Raw genomic sequence first — 12,556 nt, forward strand, 5'->3', positions numbered from 1 at the left:
CGTCCAATTTACTGGACGTACGCGAACGTTTGCAAACGTACGCGTATGATACGCGATATTCGTTTGGCTTTTTTTTTTTTTTTGACTTTATTTTGGTTTTTTTAATTTTTGATATTCATAATATTTTGTGAATAGAAGTGACATCTGACACACATACACACACTCTCTCTCTCTCTCTCACACGAGAACTGACAGATTTTCTCTCTCTACAAAATCTAGATATCTAATATACATATTACATACTCCCTCACACAGACAAAACCCATAGCTCCTCTCTCTCTCTCTCTCTAGAGTCTAGATATACACTCAATCACTGTCTCCTCACACATGCAAAACAGGGCTTCTCTCTCTAGACCACACACGCTCTCTCTCTCTCTCTCTCTCCCCCTCACACACACACACACTATGTACACCATATACACCATATGTATATATAATATATCTATGTACCGCGTATGGATTTCAATCATACTTGGAGCCTTTTCACGTATGAGTATGATACGAATATTGGCGTTTGAGTATGACACGAATGGGACGTATGGCTAGAACTATGCATATAATACGACATAATAGGGATACAATTTGCTTTTAGAAATATCATACAAGAATATTAAATAGGATTTTGTTAGTATATGTTTGGTTTTAAGGATGTTAAATTCAAATTATATGTGCTACGATTTTCTTGTGCTACGAAGAAGATGAAAGGTGTGAAGCAAATATATAGGTGCCGCTTCTCCTTATCACATGAACTAGATCCATAAACTCTAATGAACATAATCTCTACTAGATTTTTAAAGCATTGTTCAATATTGAACATAATCTTGAAAATGAGGAGATATTAATTATAGACCTATTATTAATTATATGATATTAGGAAGTCTACAATGGCAATATAAAGGATAAACTCTATGTATTGATAAAGCATATATTGATTGAGTGGCGGTGCAATAAGTAGAAGTACATTATTAGAATAAGAAGGCCTATTTTGAAATTCAACTACTTCGGAAGTATGAAATATTTCAAGATAGATTTGCACAATCTAAGTGTCATCTAGAGAAATTTTACAGTATTCTAATATAAATGGGACACATTAAGAACTATGAGGGGCCTATAAACTAACATGCCTAACAAACATCGTGTAAAGCTCTAACGTGATAGCCAATGGTTTTGGATACTCGTGATAAGATTGTGCCAGACAATAAAATCTCATTGGATATGGCTCAACAATATAATCAGTATGCGTACGATGGTTGAGTAACATACAAGGTTTTAGAAATGACCACAACATCAGAAGATGACAATCACATTATTCTTCTATCATATGCATCCTATGGAAGTTGTTTAATTTGGTTAAGAGATGCATATCTATAAAACACATGATATTTTAGATTTTGGAGCTCTCTAGTAAAGTATATTTGTGTGTTTTAGGCCAATCATAGAGGAGTCATAGGGAATTTCCTTTTATATGATTTTGGTGTATGAGAGAGAGAGAGAGAGAGAGAGAGAGAGAGAGAGAGAGAGCTTTTTCCATTGTATGGTATGTGCTAGGCAGTCACTCATCACCCAAAATGTTTTGTATAGTTAAAGAAAGAGAATATATTCAAGATAATGTGAAGGATACAAACAAATAAACAAGCTCAAAGTGAAAAGAAACTGATTTGTTTTAGTTTTAGAGAATACGTGAAGAAAATGCACACCACACACTCCAACATGTTAATTTCCAAGAGTCTAATCACTGTACTAGTGGTGGTTGTTTTCTTTTGCTTTCCTCTTTTGTCCTATCATGTGTGTCCACACGTCTCCGTGCTCTTGTTGGTAACTTTGGATGTTATATAGAGTTAAATATTCTAGGATTCGGATCTTAATTCCGCCAACTGATGGAAACATCGTGTGTTGGTCCATCGAGGGGAATATGCTTCCCTTGCTAAATTGCATGAAGATAGGGTGGTGTTTTGCGATTCTTTTCCCATCTCAATATTGTCTAAGATAATAATGTGACTCACAAAAAAACACTTTTGATAAGGGAGTGAGAATTTGATCTAACTAATGTAAATCTCTATGAGAATCAAGGCCACATGGTCAATTTTGAATTTGATTGGGAATGTGACATCCACATCCTTTTAACAGTCACAAAACAAAGGTCATCTTGTTGAGTTCTTGTATTTTACATTATGTGTGTCCATATATAATACATATTCATATTATAGAATCAAGATAAGAAAACTCATGCAATAAATATTATCATCTCCACAATGACATGTGGTAAAGGACATCTATCAGCAAAATCTCTCTAATTTTCACCCACAAAACATTTAAAGCTTCAATATGCCATAAATTTTCACTACTTTTATAGCTCTTTCCATTCCTTTGGATTAACTCAAAAGTCAAGGCTTTGATCTCACATGTTGGTGATGGTAAGTTTTAGGTGTCATCACTAATAATGACCTTATGATGTTTGGATGCCTCTCTATTCAAATGTGTGTCAATTGTACGTACCAATTGTAAGAATCTATATCAATGTTACGAAAAAAAGGAGAAAATAATTCAGATAAGGTGTTAGATCACCCGACCACTCCCTAATGAAGGTTGAGAGATAGATCTGAAGCCTCGATTAGTGTCCCATACCACTGAGTTTGGACATGGACCATATTTTAGGTTTTAGAAGTAGGCACACATTCATAAATCTAGAAGTTTTCCACAAAGTTAGAGTCCCTATCTAAAATAATAAAGATGACCCCCTTCATGAAGGTAACTAGCATTATTATATAGGCTCAAACCCTAGGCCCTTGTTTGTCTCACACTAGAATGCTCAAGCCCTAGGTCCTTGTCTACATTACACTTGAGGCTGAAACCCAAGGCCCTTGCCAAGTGATTAAACACTCTATAATTATCTCAAACTAGGATTAAGAATAACTCAATCCTTACTCTTCACTCCTTCCTCACCTAACCCTAAGTTTCGAGAACTACGATTAGGCTATGCTTGTAACATCAACCACTTGCAATGACAAAGAGGGGCATGTGAATCTGGACGTGTTTGTGGCTAAATGTATATGTTTATTTGAGAATATGCAATTCTAATGTTGTGTGTAAGGTTAGATGCTAGCCTTTTGTTGGTGAAATTATACACACATATGTGCATTACACATGATAGTGGGATATAATATAGGTACATATATTCCTATGTAGATGTATTTTGTTTTCATGCACGTATAAGTGTTTTACGTACATCATTTTGTGCATGAGACCTTTGTTGGGGATATGTCCCTTCATTGGGAGGAACCGACTGTTTGGAAGTAACCGACAATCGAAGAGTCGACAATAGAGAGTCGATTGTTTATTATTATAGCATTAATAATATTTATGATATGTGGCAGTGGCTACAATTGTAAATGGGCTATACAATGTATCAATATATATACATCTAGGGCAAAATAGTGCAGTGTGTAGACAGTAGAGGTCGAGAGAGAAAGCAAGCGTGAGAGACAACAAGTGGTGCCATAGCTGTGTGTGCAACAACAGACGCCAAGAGCCTTGCACGGCTGATACACTCAGATGGAGTGTTGTAATCTTTCGATTGTACATCCACTGTATAGTGAAGTTCTGTTTACCCGTGGTTTTCTCCCGCTTTAGGGTTTCCACGTAAAACTCTGTGTACTCTGTCATTGTGTATCTTCAACATTGTTTGATCTTGTGATTTCACGAATCGATCTCTAACAATCTGGTATCAGAGCTTGAGGTGCAAGCATGGAAGGAGGTGTGAGCGGTTTCCCAGATATGATAGTTCTAAACTCATAGAACTATTCCGATTGGAAGATAAAGATGGAGGACCTACTCATAGTAAAAGACCTGTACGAGCCAGTCGACAGAGCAGATATACCTAGAGGGGTATTGGAGTTGGAATGGAAACTTCTCAACAGAAAGGCAGTGGCCACCATCCGACAGTGCGTCGACGTAAGTGTTCTTCAGCATGTGGTGAATGACACAAATGCCCACGAGATGTGGTAGAAGCTGTCGGGTCTATATGAGAGGAAGAACGCACTCAATATAACCTCACTGATGAGAAAGATCGTATGGTTGAAATATAGAGACGGTGAGAGCATCGTCGAACATATCAGCACATTCATGGGGTATGTAAACCAACTTGTTGCAACCAAGTTCCCCCTAGATGATGCGATGTAGGCCATTTTGCTGATGTGCTCACTGCCGGATAGCTAGGAGAACCTGGTGGTTACTCTTAGCACCTCTTGTAAAGAAGAGAACTTGTCTCTACAAACGGTGAAGACAAGCATCCTAAATGAGGAGGCAAGAAGGAAGGATAGGGGAGTCCTGGCTCAGTCAGAGTCGAATGTAACACAACATTTAGATAGAGGAAGGAACTGGCAAAGAAGTCCACCAAGGAGAGAAAAGTCCCAAGCTAGATCGTAGTCCAGAGGTAAGCTAGTGTGCTTTTATTGTGGTAAACCTAGACACTTCCAGAAGGACTGCCGACACACGAGAAAAGACAAGGGTATCGGGAACAATGTTGAACCTAAGAATATTCCTGATGAGAAGAACACTTCTGCCATTGCTACGAGCAATGAAGAACTGTTGTTCATTTGCGAACAGACAACTACAAATCTTGCAAGTGAAGAATGCACTTGGGTGATTGATTCCGGGGCATCGTTCCACATAACTCCGTCGAGAGAGTATTTCTTGACTTACATAGCTGAAGATCACGATTATGTGAAGATGGGTGATAGTGGAGAGTGCAAGATATCCGGAGTTGGAAGTGTCTACTTGACGACGTCGACAGGGTGTCGACTGACTCTGAAGGATGTTCGACACGTCCCTGATATCAGATTGAATCTGATATCGATTGGAAGGTTAGATGACGAAGGCTATAGTGGCAGTTTTTGGAATGACAAGTGGAAGTTCTGCCGAGGGAATCTTATAGTGGCCTGAACACAGAAAGAAGGCACATTATATATGATGCATGCCCGACTATGCAAATCGGAAGTAAATGTGGCAGCCGACTCGGCAAGAGAGATATGGCATAAGAGGCTAGGCCACATAAGTGAGAAAGGAATGCACCTGCTAGCCGACCAAAAGCTTCTACCAGAAGTCAAGGGAGTGCACCTGGAGAAGTGCGTCGAATGCTTAGTCGGAAAGCAGAATAGAGCAACTTTCCACACGACCATTGAGAAGAAGAGAAGTGCCATTGGAACTGGTACACATAGATGTGTGCTATGTAGATGCTCCATCACATCGAGGTGGACAGTACTTTGTGAAGTTAATTGAAGACTATAGTCGGAAGACATGGGCCTTCGTACTGAAGTTGAAGGATCAAGTACTGTTGGTTTTCAAGGAGTTCTAGGCTAGAGCTGAACAAGAATCGAGTCAGAAGTTAAAGGTTGTCGGAACCGACAACGGTGGCGAATATAGAGGGCAATTTGAGGAGTAGTGCAAGTGCCGAGGTATTCGGATCGAATACACAGTGCCAAAGACCCCAGAGTTGAACGGACTTGCAAAGAGGATGAATCGAACAATCATGGAGAGGGTAAGGAGCATGCTTTCTCATGCGAAACTGCCGAAATCCTATTGGGCTAAGGTGATGTACACAATTGTTTATCTGATCAACAAGTCTCCCTCAGTACCATTAAAGGGTGATGTTCCACAGAGAGTGTGGACAGGGAAGGATGTCTCCTACCAACACTTGAGTGTGTTTGGATGTTTTTTGTATATGCATGTACCGAAGGATCAGAGGTCAAAGCTCGACAATAAGTCGAAAGCATGCATATTCATGGGATACTTGGAAGATGAGTTCGGCTATAGGCTATGGGACCTAGTTGACAAGAAGGTAGTGAGAAGTCAGGACGTAGTCTTTCTTGAGGATAAGACGATTAAAGGCTGGAAGCAGTAGAAGTCGGAACCGACTCCCCAGTCAACCCCGACTACCATCGACTTAAGGCCAAGTGAATCAGCATCGTCAGCTGTTCGGAGACGGCCAGTCGGCACAACCGAATTCGAGTTGGTCGACTCGGAGAGACCGATTGGCCATGAGTCAGAGTCGGCAGAGCTGCCAAGGTCAATTGAAGAGTATGAGTTGGAGTCGTCCAACCTAGAGATGCTGATTGACGTGCAGGAAACCGAGCGGAGAGAAGAGTTGGCAGAGACATCCGAAAGAGAGCCAACAACAAGTGGAAGGAGATACCCACTCAAAGAAAGGAAAGCACCGACAACATATGCTAGTTAATACATCCTCTTGACTGATGAAGGTGAACCGGAGTGCTATGAAGAAGCCATTGCGGACGAGCACAGAGAGAAATGGTTGAGCGTGATGCAAGATGAGATGAAATCCTTGCATGAGAATTACACCTACGACCTTGTAGAGCTGCCGAAAGGTAAGAGAGCACTCAGGAATAAGTGGGTTTACAAGGTGAAGACTGGAGAAGCTGACAGTGAGCCCAAGTATAAAGCCCACATAGTGGTGAAGGGCTTGCAATAGAAAAAGGGCGTCAACTTCGACGAAATATTCACACCAGTTGTGAAGATGACATCCATTCAAACTGTTTTGAGCATAGCGGCCAGTATGAACCTGGAGATCGAATAGTTGGATGTCAAAACCACATTCTTACACGGGGAGCTAGAAGAAGAAATATACATGCAGCAACCCGAAGGCTTTGAGGAGAAAGGGAAAGAGAACTTGGTGTGTCGACTGAAGAAAAGCTTGTACGGTCTGAAACAAGCTCCATGCCAATGGTACAAGAAGTTCAAGTCCTTCATGATGGAACATTGGTTCTAGAAAACACAGGCTAATCACCGTGTGCTCGTCAAAAGGTACGAAGAAGGAAACTTCTTGATTCTCTTGTTATATGTTGATGACATGTTAATAGTCGGTCAAGATACAAGGAAGATTGGAAGCTTCAAGAAAGCTCTAGGTAGGTCGTTTGCCATGAAAGACCTTGGACCGGCTAAATAGATCTTAGGAATGCACATAGTTCGAGACAGAACTCAAAAGGTGTTATGGTTGTCACAACAAAAGTATGTGACGAAGATCCTAGAGAGATTCAACATGTCGGACGCAGAGCCAGTCGGTTCGGTGTTGCTGACAAACTGTAGGTTGAATGTGAAGCAGTGCCCGAAAGGGGGGAAGGAGAAGGCCGAGATGAGGAAGATACCATATGCATCGGCTGTCGGCTGTCTAATGTATGCTATGGTCTGTACTAGACCAGACATAGCATTTGCTGTGGGAGCAGTAAGCCGATATATGAGTAATCCAGGAAGAGAACACTGGGTAGCGGTGAAGTGGATACTCAGGTACTTGAAAGACACCTCGAGGGAGTGCCTTAGGTATGGTGTTGGAAAACCTATGTTAGAAGGTTTTACCGATTTAGACATGTCGGGAGATGTAGACTCGAGCCGATCTACGCCAGGGTACGTGATGACCTATGTAGGGGGAGCAGTGTCGTGGCAATCACGATTACAGAAGTCTGTAGCCCTGTCGACTACAGAGACAGAGTATATGGCAGTGGTAGAGGCTGGCAAAGAGCTGATCTGGATGAGAAATTTTCTCAACGAGCTAGGGATGAAGCAGAGGGAGTTCTTGCTTCACTGTGACAGCTAGAGTGTCATACATCTAGCCAAGAATGCTCCTTACCACTCCTGAACTAAGCACATACAGAGGAGGTATCACTGGTTGTGGGAGAGAGTCGAAGAAGGAGAGATTTCCTTGGTGAAGATCCATACTGACGAAAATGGATCCGACATGCTCACGAAGAACCTACCTACGGATAGACTTAGAATCTATCGACAGAAGACAAGATTGACTGACTCCCTCCCACAAGAGTGAAGAGGGAGTTTGTTGGGGATATGTCCCTCCAGTGGGAGGAACCGACTGTTCGAAAGTAGCCAATAGTCGAAGAGTCGAAGGAACCGACTGTTCGGAAGTAGCCGACAGTCGAAGAGTCGACAACAAAGAGTCGATTGTTTATTATTATAGCAATAATAATAATTATGATATGTGGCAGTGGCGACAATTGTAAATGGGCTATACGATGTATCGATATATATACATCTAGGGCAAAATAGTGTAGTGTGTAGACAATAGAGGTCGAGAGAGAAAGCAAGCGTGAGAGAGAGCAAGCAGCGCCATAGCTATGTGTGCAACAACAGACGCCAAGAGCCCTGCACGGCTGATACACTTGGATGAAGTGTTGTAATATTTCGATTGTACATCCATTGTATAGTGAAGTTCTGTTTACCCGTGGTTTTCTCCCGCTTTAGGGTTTCCACGTAAAACTCTATGTACTTGTGTTGTGTATCTTCAGCATCGTTTGATCTTGTGATTTTACGAATCGATCTCTAACAACCTTTACACCCGTAGCAAAGATGATGATTGTCCATGTGGCACTGGCGGTCATAGTGGCAAAGGGGTGGTATCTTCACCAGATGGATGTGAAAAATGTGTTCCTCCTGAAGGTGATCTTGAGGAACAAGTGTACATGGTACAACACCTCAGTTTTCAGTTGGAATTGAACAAGCCAACGGTGTGCTGACTGAAGAAATCATTATACGGTCTCAAGGAAGCTCCATGAGAATGGAACTTCAAAATCACCCGCGTTTGCATAAGATGGGGTTTGAGACCTCACAATCTTCCTTGTTCACCCGAAAAGGTCTGATGAGCCCAATATGTATATTGTTGTATGTGGATGACTTCGCCATCAAGGGGTCGACGTGTCCAAAATTGACCGCGTCAAGACCCAATTCTCGGTCACATTTAAGATGAAGGATTTAGGAACCCTTCAATACTTCCTCGGGATTGAAGTGATCCACACACCCAACGACATATTGTTGACTCAACGACATTAAGTATTGAATATGTTGTACAAGCTCAGCATGACAGAGTGCCGACTCGTCTCAACTCGTCTTGACTGTAGTTAGAAGCTTTGTCCTGACTGGGGAATTGCATGCGACGAACATGATTCCAACAAATTGTTGGAAGCCTTATATTTTTGATACTCACCCGACCCGACTCAACCTGAGCTATCAAGTTGTCTTGATTAGTCAATTCATGCAAAAGTCAACAACTGAATACATGTAGTGTGCGCATCGAATATTAAGATATGTTAGCAAAACTCTTGATTGTGGACTCTTGTATAGGTATGGTACTGCCGAACAACTCATCGATTATACAAATGCTGACTAGGATGGAGACACCACTGATCACTGATCATCATCGAGATTTATGTTCTCCCTAGGAGGATGATGATCTCCTTGAGCAAAAAGAAGCAGCCGACAATGATGTTAACGAGCACAGAGGCAGAATATCAAGGAGCAACTGTTGCAACTTGTGCATATCGAGGTGCATTATCACTTCATGCGAGAGCGAGTCCTGAGTAGTGAAGTCCGACTACGTTTCGTTCCGATTGATTGGGAAGCGGCCCACATCTTCACAAAGGCACTTGGACTACTGCAATTTTCGGAGATGGTAGGTATTCTACATTTTGACTTGCCGTGCTTGAGAGGGAGAATAATAGTCAGGGAGCAAAGCCAGCCGAACGAGTTGAAAGGGCAGAGTCGGAAACAACCGGAGCTCAAGCGGGAAGACTGAAGGATCGAGTAGGAGACAAGCCGAAGGGATGATTCGGCAATGGTGGACGGGTCAAGCCGGTTAGTAGGAAGAGCCAAATAAATGAGGAAGCTAAAGGTCAAAAAGGCCAAAATAGGTAAGGGCCGAAAGGGTTGGATCAGACAAGAGTTGAAAGGATCAGGATGATCCGAAGCGGACAAGAGGGACAAGCCAAAGTAGACAAAGGCCGTAAGAGCCGAAAGGCTGAAGAGGCCGAACTTGAGCTTGAGGGGGAGTGTTGAGATACCTCACATTGACAAGCTCAACTAGGTGTACATATGTAAGCCATTATATTATGAGGGCCCTTAGGGTTTGGTATATGATATGCTCATAGAGCACCGTTGTAAAAGAACTAACTATTATTTGATAATATAGTTCAAGTCTTTGGCTCTCTCTCTCTCTCTCTCTCTCTCTCTCTCTCTCTCTCTCGCATTCTCTATGTGTTAATCTCCATCTCCATTCCTATGTTTGGTTTTTTCATCTCTGTGTAAACTTCTATTGATGTGGTTCCATTCGACTAGGCCAACCGTTTTCATGACTTTTGCATTCTTTACAAGATATAAGTAAACCTATAAGTAATAAAAATAATTATTTTCCTCTACTTGAGGAAGGCTCATTCGAGCTTTCACTAGAATAAAGGAAAGCTCTCCTCAGAATTTATCCTCGAGTCAAAGAGTTGACTCCAACCGAGCCCTCAAGTCAACCTTACCTTCTCTTATGTTGGTTGCATGTATGATTGCCAACGCCTCTGCCCGCAATACTTCGTCTGCTACTGCCACACCAATATTGCCACTGACAACAACTGCACGACAATGGCCACCTCATTATCAACAAAATACAGACAGGTTTAATGGAACCTTAAGAATACACGGGAGAGATAGAGAGAGCAGAACAATGAAACTCAACTCAAAATAACAACACTCTGTACATACAATGTCCTACATAACACCTTTTATACAAGTCCTTAAAAGGACTGCAAGAAGTACTGACATGTACTTCAATGCTCATACGAGCGATTGACATTGACTCCTAAAAATATGCCTACGTACTAGGCTAGATTCGTAGGCCTCTAACAGCCTACCGGTTACAATCCGATCCGGCTCGCCGATTCGGCTCCTGGTTCCGGATACCATCTAGACACCGATCCGGTTCGTTGTTCTGGACTCCGATCCGGCTCTGGCTTATTTAACCGATCTAGATCTGGTTGAGCTTGTCCGCTCAACACTCCCCCTCAAGCTCAACTTGAGGTTGGATGGCAATGTGAGTGTCTGCGGTAGCCGATCCTTTGCTTTGGCTCCTCCTGACGTCCTCTCGCCTGGCTCATGCTCCTCATCCGGTCCATTCATGCTTTCTTCGACCCGTCTGGTTCCGCGCTCCTCGACCCTCCTAGTTGGCTTGTTTGCTCATAAGGCCCTTCTTAGCTCCTTCGTTGTTGCGACTTCGGCGTTTCTCCACCCATCAGTCCCTCCATATCACTGTCGACTTCCGCTGCCTCCTTGTCCATTTGGCCTTGAGTTGATCCGGCTCCTCCGAATCAAAATCTTCTTCAGAATCGGCTGCTTCTGACTCATTCCAACTCTTTTCCGAATTGGCAGTCTCAATCCGTCTTCGATTCCCAGACCTTTCACGACATCGCCCCAAGTCTCTGTCTTGGTCTTTATGACCTTCTTGGCACCTCCCCCTTGTTCGGTTGGCTCGGGCTCAAGCACTCAGTTCTGGTGGCTCCCCCTGCATCCTGTCTCGGCTTCTTCAACCGTCCCATGCAATCTGAATTCTTCAATCGGGCCGAAGTTGAGATCGGTTTCCGACTCGGCTTGCCGGTCATCTTTCTCATTCCTCCTTTCATTCCTTCTCCTCAAGTTCGGCATATCGCTGGAAAATTGCTGCAACTTGTCTACGCCTAGGGGTTTGGTGAAGATATCAGCCACTTCCCGATCCGTCGGAACATGCAGTGGTTCTACTTCACCAGAGAGAACACGCTCTTGGAAAAAATGATAGCGCATCTCAATGTGCTTGGTTCGGGCGTGATAGATGGTGTTCTTGGCGAACTGGATGGTGCTGAGGTTATCGCAATAGATCACTGTCAGATCGGACCTCTTGAGCCATATAGCTTCACATGTCGCAACAACCGCTCCTCGGTAGTGCTACTATCAGCTACTTCTTATTGCTCCAAGAGACTGCGACGCTTCCTAGTGAAAACTCATATCTAGATGTAGACTTGCGGTCGCCGACATTTCTGACCCAGTCAACATCCATGTAGCTGACAAGATGTCCAACTACACCCGTTCGATATAGCAACCCCCTATCCTTAGTGCCGCTGATGTATCATAGGATTCGGTGCAAGTACTGAACATGCTCCACCGTTGGGTGCGCCATGAATTCACTGATCAATCCGACCGGATAGCTGAGGTTCGGTCGGGTGATGGTCAAATATATAAAACTTCCGACTATATGTCAGAACCTTTTTGGGTCGCATGTTGTTATGGAGTCGGGGCAATGCTTGACATTCCGGTCAAGAGGAATCGAGACGGATTTGCATTCTGTCATACCGAATTTTAAGAGCATACTCAAAACATAGTGGCGTTGACTGATCAGTATGCCTTCCGGGGTGCAGATCACGTTGATCCCAAGGAAGTAATGAAGGTGTCCTAGATCCTTCATCTCAAACGATGCTGCAAGCTGGGATTTGACGCGGCCCGTTGTCGCGTTGTTATGCGCGTGCATGGAGAAAGGCGGGACCACGGGGGTCTTGGACTAGGGAGTGACGGAGCATAGGAAATCGTGCTTCACTGTTTCTAGGGCATCCCAAAACACACCGGAAGCGACCGAAGGGAGAGAGAGAGAGAGAGAGAGAGAGAGAGAGAGAGAGAGAGAGAGCACTTAACACCGACTCACGCACACACACGCACACACACACACACACACAAGCCGACCCGACTCACGCCCTTA

Source organism: Azolla caroliniana, unplaced genomic scaffold, assembly GCF_043228905.1.
Source record: "Azolla caroliniana isolate FFs.n. ecotype wild unplaced genomic scaffold, voAzoCaro1.0.p SCAF_2, whole genome shotgun sequence".
NCBI classification, from domain to species: Eukaryota; Viridiplantae; Streptophyta; class Polypodiopsida; order Salviniales; family Salviniaceae; genus Azolla; species Azolla caroliniana.